This window comes from Pleurodeles waltl, chromosome 1_2 (genome assembly GCF_031143425.1).
Source record: "Pleurodeles waltl isolate 20211129_DDA chromosome 1_2, aPleWal1.hap1.20221129, whole genome shotgun sequence".
Lineage (NCBI taxonomy): Eukaryota > Metazoa > Chordata > Amphibia > Caudata > Salamandridae > Pleurodeles > Pleurodeles waltl.
Window position 1 is genome coordinate 710,004,620 of NC_090437.1, and position 13,034 is coordinate 710,017,653.

Sequence of the window (13,034 nt, forward strand, 5' to 3'; positions counted from 1 at the left end):
GTGGATTTGTGGGTCGGAATGGTATGGGCGTATTTCTGTTGGCGTGACGGTGGAAGTTTGGTCAGCGCCATTTTTTTCACTGACCTTTGGTGTGGCGGATTATTGAGGATGTCGGGTTTTCGGCGGTTTGGCAGTTGCGGGTCAGAATGACCGTGGCGGTTTACCGCGGCGGTGTTATGGCAGCCTTCTGGCCGGCGGTAAGCACCATTTACCGCCGAGGTCAGAATGACCCCCTAAGTGTGAAGGTAAACTTTTAACCAAGGCCTCCCGTGGCCTGTAGCCAAACAGGGCTCCATCGCGGTCGGCCTTAAACTTTGACTTTGCCCCGGTCGAGGTGCAACCAGATGACCCGATTGGCGCTTTTTCTTTCTAGGCGCTAAAAAAACCTACCAAGGGGTGAGCTGGGTTTAATTTATTGAGACCTAACTGGACCTAAGTGGAGGTTAGTGGCCTATTGCTAAGTGTAGGTACTTACCTGCCCTTACAAATAACCCATTTTCTAACACTGACACACTAATTGAAATGTTATTCTCAGCCAAAAGGCTCCTTCTGTGTTGGAAAGTGGATTATTGGTAAGGGCAGGTAGGTGCCTACACTTAGCAATAGGCCACTAACCCCCACTATGTCCAGTTAGGTCTCAATAAATTAACCCCATCTCAACCCTTGGAGGCTTGGAAACGAGCAACAAGGCTTAACTTAGGAGACATAACACAATAAAGCACAGGAACAAGTTAAAACATTTAAAACCAATTAATAAACATAGGAAATATTTGTATCTTTAATTTGACACCAAAACAAATAAAATTGGATAAGGGGAACCGGAGATATGAATCTTTAAATAATCAATGTTTTTTAGCGATTCGAAACTAAAAGCGCCACTCAGGATATCTGGTTGCTCCTCGGCCAGGGCAAAGTCAAAGTTTCAGCCCGACCGCAATGGAGTTCTGCTCGGCTACAGCAAGCAGGAAGCCTCAGTCAAAAGTTTGCCTACAGACTTAGGCCCTCATTACGACCCTGGAGCACGGCATTATTTTGGAGAGAGGTATTGCCAAAAGGCTGGCAGTACCTCTCCCCAAAATGTGACATTGGCGGTTTGGCTCAAACCAAACCGCCAATCTACCACTCCGTCCACCAGGGTGGTAACAGCCGCTGGGCTGCAGACTTCGGTCTCCAGCCAGGTGGCTGTCACAATCCCACCCTCGGGATTATGACCCCCCCTACCGCCATGGTTTTCGTAGCAATCTTACCGCTTACTAAACCATGGCAGTAGGCACTATCAGTGCCAGGGAATTTCTTCCCTGGCACTGATAGTGGTCTCCCCCGCCCCCACCCCCTCCCCAGAGTCTTCCCCCATTACCCCCCTCAACCCCTCCAACATACAGACACCTACACATGCAGACATACACACTCATATACACACACACACATACCCACATCTACCTACGCATGCAGTCATACACACACACCGCAACACACACTAACATACATAAAAGCACACACACATTCAAATGACACAACATACATGTACACTCACACCCATTCATGCACGCACACATTCCACACGCCTCACACGTGCATGCATGCACACAAAAACTGGCACACACATCCCCACACACACACACACAACACCCTCCACCCCCTCTCCTGTTGGAGAACCTGACTTACCTGCTTACCAGGGGGTCCTCCGGCAGGAGACGGGATGCAGTACTGCTGTCAGCAGCAGCGTCCACCAGCGGAAAATCGCCAGGCTGTATCATGTGTCATTATATGGTTGGCAGCGTTCTACTGGCAGCGCAACCTTACCGCCGTCCTCCACCATGAACGTAGCTGGCTGCCACAGGTTGGCCAATCAGAGAAGGGCACTACAGAGCTGAAGCTGGCAACTTTCAGGCAGAGTTTTAAAACTCTTTCCCTGAACTAGTTATATTAAATTCAACAATGGCAAGTTGTTGCTTTTATTATAACAATTCATTTGAAACCAAACTCAAAATTTCTGTCTCCTATGGGGACTCAATTAATCAAAATAAAATCTCCCCATTCAAAACAGTGGGGGTTAAATTAATTTGGCTATTTACCACAACAGGGATTATAAAACAATTTATTAAAAAAAGTCCCTGCTTATAGTTACATGGCAGTCAACCCTAGGGGCAATTAGGGCACACTTTAGGGGTGACATATATGTAAAAATAAGGAAGTTTAAGACTTTGGAGGTACTTTTAATTCCTGCGTCGATTCATCTCTGGATGTCGGGCTGCGTTGTTCCGGGTCAGCTGTGCGTCGATCCAGTGTGCCGTGCGTCGATCTTCTCATCGCGAAGTTGGGCTTCGTCGTTCCGGTTCGGCGAGCAGTGAAATTTTCACAGCAGGGCAGGCTGTGCATCGTTTCTGGCAGGCTGTGCGTCACTTTTCGCTGCCCTTCTTGAAGAGATGAAGTCTTTTTGGTCCTGAGACTTCAGGGAACAGGAGACAAGCTCTATCCAAACCCTTTGAGAGCACGTCTTCACCTCTGCCAGAGAGCAGCAAGGAAGCAGGGCAACAGCAAGGCAGCAGTCCTTCACAGAAAGCAGTCAGGTAAGTCCTTTGGGCAGCCAGGCAGTTCTTCCTGTCACGATGCAGGTTCTAGTTACAAGTTTCTTCTCCAGGAAGTGTCTGCGTTGGTAGGTGCAGAGGCTCTGATTATATAACCAAATGTGCCTTTGAAGTGAGGGAGACTGCAAAGAGTGGCTTAGAAGTGCACCGGGTCCCCTTTCAGTCCAATCCTGTCTCCCAGGGTCCCAGTAGATAGTGTGGCAGTCCTTTGTGTGAGAGCAGGCCCTCCTCCCTCCCAGCCCCGGAAGACCTATTCAAAATGCAGATGTATGCAAGTGAGGCTGAGTATCCTGTGTTTGGGGTGTGTCTGAGTGAATGCACAAAGGAGCTGTCAACTAAACCCAGCCAGACGTAGATTGTAAGGCACAGAAAGATTTAAGTGCAGAGAAATGCTTACTTTCTAAAAGTGGTATTTCTAAAATAGTAATATTAAATCCAATTTCACCAGTCAGCAGGATTTAATGCCACAATTCTGGCCATACTAAATATGACCTTCCTACTCCTTTCAGATCAGCAGCTACCACTCAAACAATGTATGAGGGCAGCCCCAATGTTAGCCTATGTAGGGAGCAGGCCTCACAGCAGTGTAAAAACAAATTTAGCAGTTTTAAACTACATAGGTACATGTAGTTTAATGGTGCCCTGCCATATGGGTTACCTATGGCATACCTTAGGGGTGTCTTATATGTAGAAAAAGGGGAGTTTTAGGCTTGGCAAGTACTCTTAAATGCCAAGTCGAATTGGCAGTGAAACTGCACACACAGGCCTTGCAGTGGCAGACCTGAGACAAGGTTAAGGGGCTACTTAAGTGGGTGGCACAATCAGTGCTGCAGGCCCACTAGTAGCATTTAATCTACAGGCCCTGGGCACACATAGTGCACTCTACTAGGGACTTATAAGTAAATGAAATAGTCCAATTGGGTATTATCATATGTCACCATGTTAAAAGGGAGAGAGCATATGCACTTTAGCACTGGTTAGCAGTGGTAAAATGTGCGGAGTCTTAAAACCAGCAAGAACAGTGTCCAAAAAGTGGAGGGAGGCGGGCAAAACATTAGTGATGATCACCCTGAGGCTACGAAGTCTAACAACTAAGGCCCGTATTTATACTTTTTTTAGCGCCGCATTTGCGCCGCTTTTTGACGCAAAACGGCGCAAACCTACAAAATACAATGGTATTTTGCAAGTTTGCGCCGTTTTTGCGTCAAAAAACTACGCAAATGCGGCACAAAAAAAGTATAAATACGGGCCCAAGGACTTATAAGAAGGGAGATACTGCAAATTATACTTAACCTAATTTGCATATCCACTTTACACAGAACACTGGCCCTGGGTCTGGTAAGCAGTGCCCAGGGCACAGAAAAGAGTCAGTCATCAACAGTATCTGTCCAAAATGCCTGTGGGGTGAGAAGGACAAAAAGGAGGACTTTCCTACTCCTCCCCCCCAGATGAAAGGTGATGGGTACTAACCTATACCCTGGTAGTCCTAATCAGCTAAGCGGGAAAACACGGAAAGGTGATTGGTGTTGGCATGGGCACTCCGAGGTCATAGTTCCACTGTGAAGTGTATCTCCTGTAGGAAAATGGACCACCTTATCAGTTTTGGCTTCTCCCCCCTCATTTGCAATATCCATTTGAGAGGTCTGTGGTCAGTTTGAACTCAGAAGAGAGTGCCAAACCGGTATGGCCTCAACTTCTTTAGGGACCAGACCACAGCAAAGGCATCCCTCTCAATGGCATTCCATCGCTTCTCTCTGGGGAGTAGTCGCCTGCTGATGAAGGCAACTGGCTGATCCTGGCCCTCTTCATTGACTCGTGCTAACACTTCCCCAATCCCTTCCTCTGAAGCATCTGTCTGCACCATTAACTATTTACTGTAGTCAGGGGCCAGTAGAACTGGCACTGAACACATAGACTTTTTCAGTGTCAAAGGTTGTCTGATACTCTGGGGTCCAAATTACCTTCTTGGGCTGTTTCTTTTAGGTGAGTTCTGTCAGAGGGGCCGCAATGGTCCCATAATTCTGAACAAATCTCCTGTAATACCCAGTCAGGGCAAGAAAGGCCCTTACCTAAGTCTGGGTTTTAGGAGCCTCCCAATCCAGGATAGTATGGATATTGGGCTGGAGAGGCTGTACATGGCCTCCACCAACAAGGTGGCCCAGGTACACTACTGAACTCCGCCCTTTCTGTAGGCCTGCCTGAAGCAGGGTCTGAAGCACTTCCTTCAGGTGTACCAGGTGATCCTTCCAGGTAGAACTGAATACAGCTATATCATCCAGATAAGCTGCACTGAAATATTCCAACCCAGACAAGACTCTGTTTACTAACCGTTGGAAGATGGCAGGGGCATTTTTCAAGCCAAAGGGCATCACCTTGAACTGAAAGTGGCCCTCTGGGTTGGAAAATGCTGACCTCTCCTTAGCTCCTGGGCTCAAGGCAATCTGCCAGTATCCTGAGGTCAAGTCAGATATACTCAGGAACTTAGCAGCCCCAACCTATCAATGAGCTCATCAGCTCTAGGGATGGGGTGAGCATCAGTCTTAGTGAGTGCATTTAGACCTCTGTAGCTTACACAAAATGTTATATCTTTTTTCCCTCCTTGGGGATTGGGGTTGGGTACCAGTACCACTGGACTGGACTGAGGACTGTCAGAGGGCTCAATTACCTTTAACTCCAACATCTTAGCTACCTCAGCTTTAATATTGGCTTTGACCTGATCAGACAACCTGTCCACTTATTTTTGACAGGTATGCTGTCACCAGTGTCATTATCATGGACACACCAATTGGTGAGTCCAGGGGTCAGAGGGAACAGTCCAGCACACTGCTCCAAAACTTGTCTGCAGTCTTTCTGCTGTTGGGCTGTTAACTTGGGAGAGAGCACTACTCCCTCCACTGACCAATCCTGTGCATTATTTGATTGGATATCTGTCAGAAGTCCACTCTCCTCCACCTTTCCCTCATCTGTGACCATAAGCATGTCCCAGTGGGGTTTTAGGTTGTTCAAATGCAGGATCCTGTGAGAATTCCTGGGGGTGACAAGGTCCAGCAGATAGGTGACCTCACCCTTCTTTTCCAAAATTGGATAGGGCCCATTCCATTTGGCCTGAAGTGCCCAAGGAGCCCAAGGAGCCAAAGGCTCCAAAATCCACACCAGCTGACCTGGGTGATACTTAGGCATGGTAACCTTCTGGTCAATGCCGAACTTCAGAAGCTCTTGGTTGGCCTCCAGGTTGCTCCTTTCCTTCTTTATGTTCTCAACCATGTGTGAACGCAGGCCCAGGACATAATCAAGCACATTCTGCTTGGACCCTTTGAGAGGCTTCGTCCAAGACTCTCTCACCAAACACAATGGACCTCTTGCAGGGTGCCCAAACAGTAACTCAAAGGGGGTGAAACCAACTCGCTCTTGTGGTACCTCCCTTTATGCAAACAGCAGGCATGGGAGAAGAACATCCCATCTCCCCCTGTGTTTGTCAGACAACCCCATTATCATGCCCTTCAGGGTCTTGTTAAACCTCTCCACCAGACCATTGGTCTGGGGATGATAAAGGGTGCTGAACTTTTAGGTAACACCACACTCATCCACATTGCTTTCAGATAGGCTGGCATTAAGTCTGTACCCCTATCTGAGACCAACACCTTTGGAAATCCCACTCTGGTGAACACACCAAGTAGGGTCCTAGCCACTGTGGCAGCAGCAGCACTGACTGTTCTGAGGGGTATTGCCTCTGGGTACCTGGTGGAATGGCCCACAACCACCAAAATGTACCTGTTACCTGAGGCAGTTGGTGGGTCTAGGGGACCAACAATGTCAATCCCCACCCTCGCAAAGGGAGTCTCACCCACTGGCAGAGGTATCAAAGGAGCCTTTGGCTTGCCCCCTACCTTGCCACTGGCCTAGCAGGTGACACAGGAGCTGCAAAACTCCTTGACTTTTTCTGACATATGGGGCCAATAGAAATGGTTTACCAGCCTGTTGCAGGTCTTGGTCTGCCCCAGATGTCCAGATAAGGAAATGTCATGGCTTAGTGTCAGGAGAAACTCTCTATACGTCTGGGGGACCACCATTCTCCTGGTTGCCCCTGGTGTGGGGTCCCTTGCCTCTGTGTAGAGAACTCCATCTTCCCAATAAACCTTGTGGGGCCCACTGACACCCCCTTGTTTTTGCCTGGAGGCAGTCTGCCTCAGGCCCTCAACAGTGAGATACTCTCTTTGTCCCTGGCACAGTTCTACTGTGGTGGGCACACCAGCACCTTGCAATTCTGCCAAGTCTGGCAGAGCTTGCAAGGGTAGGGTCCCTCCCTCTGAGGTCAGATCCTCCCCCTCAGGATTCGATTCCTCCTGAACCTCTGTAATTAGTGGGACCGGCAAGCCAGACCCAGTGCCTTTTCACTTTTTCTTGGAGGCTTGGCCCATTGTTCCAGGGTCCAAGTGTCTAGCACTTCCCCGTCATGCTGCCTGTGACCTGGTCACAGCACACACCCTTTCAGGGAGGTCCAGCATCTGCGCACGGACCCTTCTTTCCACCTCTGACCATTCAGATGCTTCCGGATCATTTCCCAGTGGACATTTTGCTGGGAGTTCAGGAGCTACTGCACTTTTTAGGGCCAGTCACACCTCCCCATTCCAGGCTCACCATGGCCATGGTATAGAGTTTGGTTCTGCTGTCTGCATAAGTCACTTGGTGGAATACATCAGGTAAGACCTGCTCTGGAAAAACATGCTTTTATATGACTAGTGTCACACTTGCTCCTGTATCTCTCAGAGCCTCCACCTCAGTCCCATTGACTTTAGGCCTCTGCATATACCTCTCCATGCTGGGAGGTAAAGTGACCATAGTTGCAATGTCCACCCCACCAACAGACACTAGGCTGACCTCTGTGCACCCTGATCCCAGCCCTGGGCCAACTACAACCCCCACATCTACATTAGCAATCCCATGGGACTGCCCATCAGTGGAAACGTCTTGGAGCAGACAGCATAAACAGCATCTTCTTGTTTGTGTCCAGGCTGGTGACACTCAAAACACTTGCTGACCTTAGCAAGCTTCTGAAAGTTTCCTGCCTTAACAGGATCATAATGCTTCCCTTGGTACCCTTTCCCCTATAGAAGTGGCACAGCTCAGGGCTTCCCCACCCTGAGAAGGTTTTGGGCGCTCTTGTGGGAACTCCTTGGACTTTTTGTTAACTTTCCCTTGGTTCTTCCCCTGAGAAGAACCATGTCCTCCCTTTCTCTGATCACAACCTAGGGGTTTCTGGTTAACTCTGGTTCTCAACTAGTCATCTGCTGCCTCTCCCGGCTCTCTGGGTTTGGTCAACTTAGAGTCAACTAGATACTGGCGGAGCTTCTCTTCGGCACAATTCATCAGAATGTGCTCCCTCATAATCAAATTGTAAAGCCCCTCAAAGGTACTTACCTTATTGCCCTGTATCCAGCCCTCTAGTGCCTTAACTGAGATGTCCACAAAATCAACCCAGGACTGGGTAGCTGTCTTCTGGGTGTCCCTAAACCTGAGCCTGTACTGTTGTGGGGTCAGACCAAACTTCTTAGTTTAGCACCTCTTAGGGTATAAGTCTCCTTCCCCACTTTGAGTCAGAAGCCTATCCCTCCCAGAAGTGGGTACCAACTCCCATAGTAGCGAACCACAATATAGAGGCTTAACTCTTCTCAAACCTCTCTCAAAGGCCCCCACCCATTTATCTTTGTCATCCCCCTCTACATAAGCAGGAATGTTAGACATGGGGTCTCTAGTTGGCAGAGGTTTACACCTTTGTCCAAATAGGGACCACAATCCTAGTCAGGGTAAGTCACAACACAATGCAAATTATCCTGTGCCCACCCTCTGGTAGCTTGGCACTTACCAGTCAGGCTTAACTTAGAAGGCACTGTATAAAGTATTTGTGCAATAAATCATACAGTAACACAGTGAAAACAGCACACAAAATACACCACACAGGTTTCGAAAAATAAATAATATTTATCTGAATAAAATAAGGTCAAAACGAAGAAGCTCCAATAAGCACAGGATGAAATATCGCTTCTAAAACGTTTAAAACAGTGTCAGTCATGAGAAACAAACCGTTGTCTCTTTGTTACACAGTATCTGGTGTATGTCAAAAATAAAGACGCATGGAGACTGCAGAGGAGGAGATGAGTCGAAAAATAAGGAGTTGCGTTGAATTTTCTGATGCGGCACAGACAATGCATCATTTCCACGCTGCAAGGGGTTGCATTGTTTTTTTGCTGTGCAGTCTTGGTCCTCACTGTGATGCAGGGATATTTTGATGCCCAGGGATGATGCATTGAAAATCTTTGAAGTGCTGGAAGAGGGCACAGGCACTATGTCGATCCGGTATGCGATGTGTCAAATTTTCCATCACAATGCAGACTTTGCATTGATTTCAGCAGACATTGCGGCGATTTTTAGATGCACAAGGAATTATTTGAACAGGTGAAGTCTTTCTTGGCCCTGAGACTTCAGAAACAGGAGGCAAGCTCAATCCAAGCCCTTGGAGAGAACTTTTGGGGGAAGACAGAGTCTGTCCAGGAAAGTCAGGGGCCAGCAAGGCAGCAGGGCAACAGCAGGGCAGCAGTACTTCTCAGCAAAGCAGTCCAGATTAGTCCTTTGGGCAGCCAGGCAGCTCCTCTGACAGGATTCAGGTGCAGATCCAGAAGTGTCTGAGTTGCTGGGGTCAGAGACCCAGTTTATATACCTGAAAATACCTTTGAAGTGGAGGAGAATTTAAAGAGTGGTTTTGGAGTGCACAAGTTCCCCTTTCAGCCCAGTCTGGTCTGCCAGGGTCCCAGATCAGTCCTTTGTGTGAGGGCACTGGCCTTTGAAATGTAAGTGTCAGGCCCTTCACCCTTCCATCCCAGGAACACCCATTTAGTATGCAGATGAATGCAAATGTGACTGAGTGTCCTGTGTTTCTGGCTGTCTGGGTGAAATGTAAAAGGGAGCTGTCAACCAGCACAGACCATATGTTGATTCAAGACAGGCTGTAAGGCACAGGTGGTTTTAAGTGCAGAGAAATGCTCCCTTTCTAAAAGTGGCATTTCTAACAAAGTAACATAAATTCCAACCTCACCAATAAGCAGGAGTTGCTATTATCATTCTGGCCCTACTAAATATGACCTGTTTACCCCTTTCAGATCGGAATCTACCACTCAAAAAGTATATGAGGGAAGTCCTAATGCTAGCCTATGAATGGAGCAGGCCTCACAGTAGTGGAAAGCAAAGTTAGGAGATTTTCTCTATCAGAACACATCAAAACACATATGTACATGTCCTGCCTTTTACCTACACAGAACCCTGCCCTATGGGTTACCTAGGGCCTACCTTAGGGGTGACTTATATGAAGAAAAAGGGGAGTTTAAGGCTTGGCAAGTACCTTTAAATGCCAAGTTGAAGTGGCCGTGAAACTGCACACACAGGGCTTGCAATGGTAGGCCTGAGACATGGTTAAGGGGCTACTTATGAGGGTGGCACAATCAGTGCTGCACGCCCACAAGTGGCATTTAATTTACAGGCACTGGGGACATGTAATGCACTTTACTAGGGACTTACAAGTAAATAAAATATGCCAATTGAGGGTTTGGACCAATGTCACCATGTTTAAGAGAGAAAGCATATACACTTTAGCACTGGTTAGCAGTGGTAAAGTGCGCAGAGTCCTGGAACCAGCAAAAATAGTGTCTGAAAAATGGAGGGATGCAGGAAAAAAGTCTGGGGATGACCACCCTTAGGCTGTCAGGTTTAACATGGAACAACCCCCTTGGGTAGTCTAGGACAAAACCCTCCACCCATCGTCATCACAGCTTCTCTGTCACTGCCAACATCTCTTTTCTCTTTCCTTGCCCACTTTTTCTTCTCCAGGGCCAGCTTCTCTGCCTCCAAAGCTATGTATGCCAGCTGGGCTTCCAGCTCACTCTCTCTAAGGGACAGGTTTTTTCCTTCTGAAAGGACCCCCTTCCCCCAATTAGCTTGGGGTATGGCCCTGGTGACTGTTTGTAGTGAGGACCAGTTTTCCTCCTTCCTCCTTACTAAGGTTCAGATGCCCTCCCTCCCCTGAGTGGTTGGAGCTGTTATCTTCCCCTACTTCTTCCTCCCCGGAGCTTCCTCTGTACCTACCTCTTGGGCCTCAGCCCAAGCTGTCAGGGATTTAATCAAAACATTCTTTCTGAGGTTAGTGGCTGTAGGCAACCACCTCTCAGTACACAACCCCGTAAGCTGGACTACTGTCATTGTGGGGAGGCTAGCATGATCAAGATCCATGGTTCCCTAGCTTTGTGTCACACAAAAAACTATTGCACAAATTGGGATCAAGAATTTAGAAAAATCACAAAAATGCTAAAATTGGAATTAGTCTAAACAAAAAATCAAAAACAATGTTTTGCACTAGGAAAATTTAAAGGATTTTAAATGTTTTTACTTAAACTGTAGAATGATACTGAACACAAGTACTGGATCCCACCACTGCACACCAAAATGTCGGAAAGTGGATTATTGGTAAGGGCAGGTAAGTACCTACACTAAGCAATAGGCCACTAAACCCCACTAGGTCCAGTTAAGTCTCAATAAATTAACCCCAGCTCAATGCTTGGTAGCTTGGCAACGAGCAACTAGACTTAACTTAGGAGACAAAGGGGGCCATTACGACCCTGGTGGTTTTCAGACTGCACGGTCACGGTGGCGGTCTGACCGCCACTAAAGCAGTGGTCTAACCGGTTTGGCGGTGGTCTGACCACCACAGTACAACCGTGGCAGTTGCGCCACAGTCGAACCGCCGACACTGCCAGTTTCCCTCCACAGGAGGGACTGGCGGTACTGGTGGTCCTAATCTGCCAGGGCAGCGCTGCAAGCAGCACCTCCCTGGGGATTACGACCCACCTCTCTGACAGCCAGGGGAATTGGAGGTAGGAATTTTTAAAGAATCTATGTTTTTTAGCACTTAGGGCCAGATGTCTCAAAGATCTGTTTTGCATTTCTTAAATAATGAATTTTAAGAAATCGGTATTTAAGAAATTCAAAATGGGATGTATAAAATTTGCAATTCGGTAATAGTGATTTCTTAAAATTCACAATCGCTATTACTGAATCGCAAGTAGAGAATGCGACTCCATTCATCCCTATGGGCCTGTAGACCCATAGGTGCGAATGGTTTTGCATTTCACAATTTGCGAATTCCAGTTAGGAATTTGCAAATTAGGTAATGCAAAGCCCAGGGCGCTGGGGACCTAAGGCCCCCACTGATGTACCCCCAAAAAATATTTGCAGACATGTGAAGCACACACATGCCCTAGGGGCATGTGTGCTCTACATGTCATCTTTGAAAATGCTCTTATAATGCATTTTAAAAATTCCACATGCTTACCACCAAATTGGATTTGGTGGTAATTGCATTTCCTAAATGCCCAATTCGCATTTAGGGAATACTTGATACATGTGCTTTGGAAATCGCAAATAGGAATTCCCTATTTGCGATTTCCTATTTAGAGGATTGCAATTTGTGATTCTCTAAATGGGGTCGCAATTTTAAGGAATCGCTATTTTAGCAATTCCTTAAAATTGCACGGCAAATGCCTTTCATACATCTTTAAAGGCATTTTTGCATTCGCAAACGGCGGAATTTTGCGATTTGCACCGTTTGCGAATGCAAAATTGCTTGATACATCTTGCCCTTAGAAACTAAAAGCTCACTTAGGATATCTGGTTGCACATCGACTGGGGCACAGTCAAAGTTCCAGGCTGACCGTGATGAAGCCCTGCTCGGCTACAGCAAGCAGGAGACATCGGTCAAAAGTTTACCTTCAGACTTAGGGGGTCAGTATGACCCCGGTGGTCGGCGATAATGTGGTGGTAGTACTACCAACAGGCTGGCAGTACTTATCGCCACATTATGACAGTGGTGGGTTGGCTTCACCACTCTGACCGCCTTAGTGGTAGCAGCCGCCGGGCTGGAGATAACCATCTCCAGCCCGGTGGACGCTATTGTGCCACCGGCGGTATCATGACTCTGCCTATCGGCATGGCTTCCGTGGCGTTCATAACAACACGAAAACCATGGCAGTAGGCCCTATCAGAATTCCTTCCCTGTCACTGATAGGAAGTCCCCTTCCCCCAACACTTCCCAGACGCCCCCACCTCCTTTCATCTACGCTCCCCCTCCCTTCCAACCATCCCCCATACACACATGCAGACACACACTCATTCACACAGACATACGCGCATACATACACGCATGCATTCATTCATTCACACACACATTCGCACACTCATACACACTTACACGCAGACATGCATTCTCATTTCCATTCATACAAACACTCACACACATGCGTACATGCACGCAAACAACACTAAACACACACTTGCATTCATGCACAGACTCACACATACATACACCCCCACACACACAAAACACACACAAAACACCCCCACCCC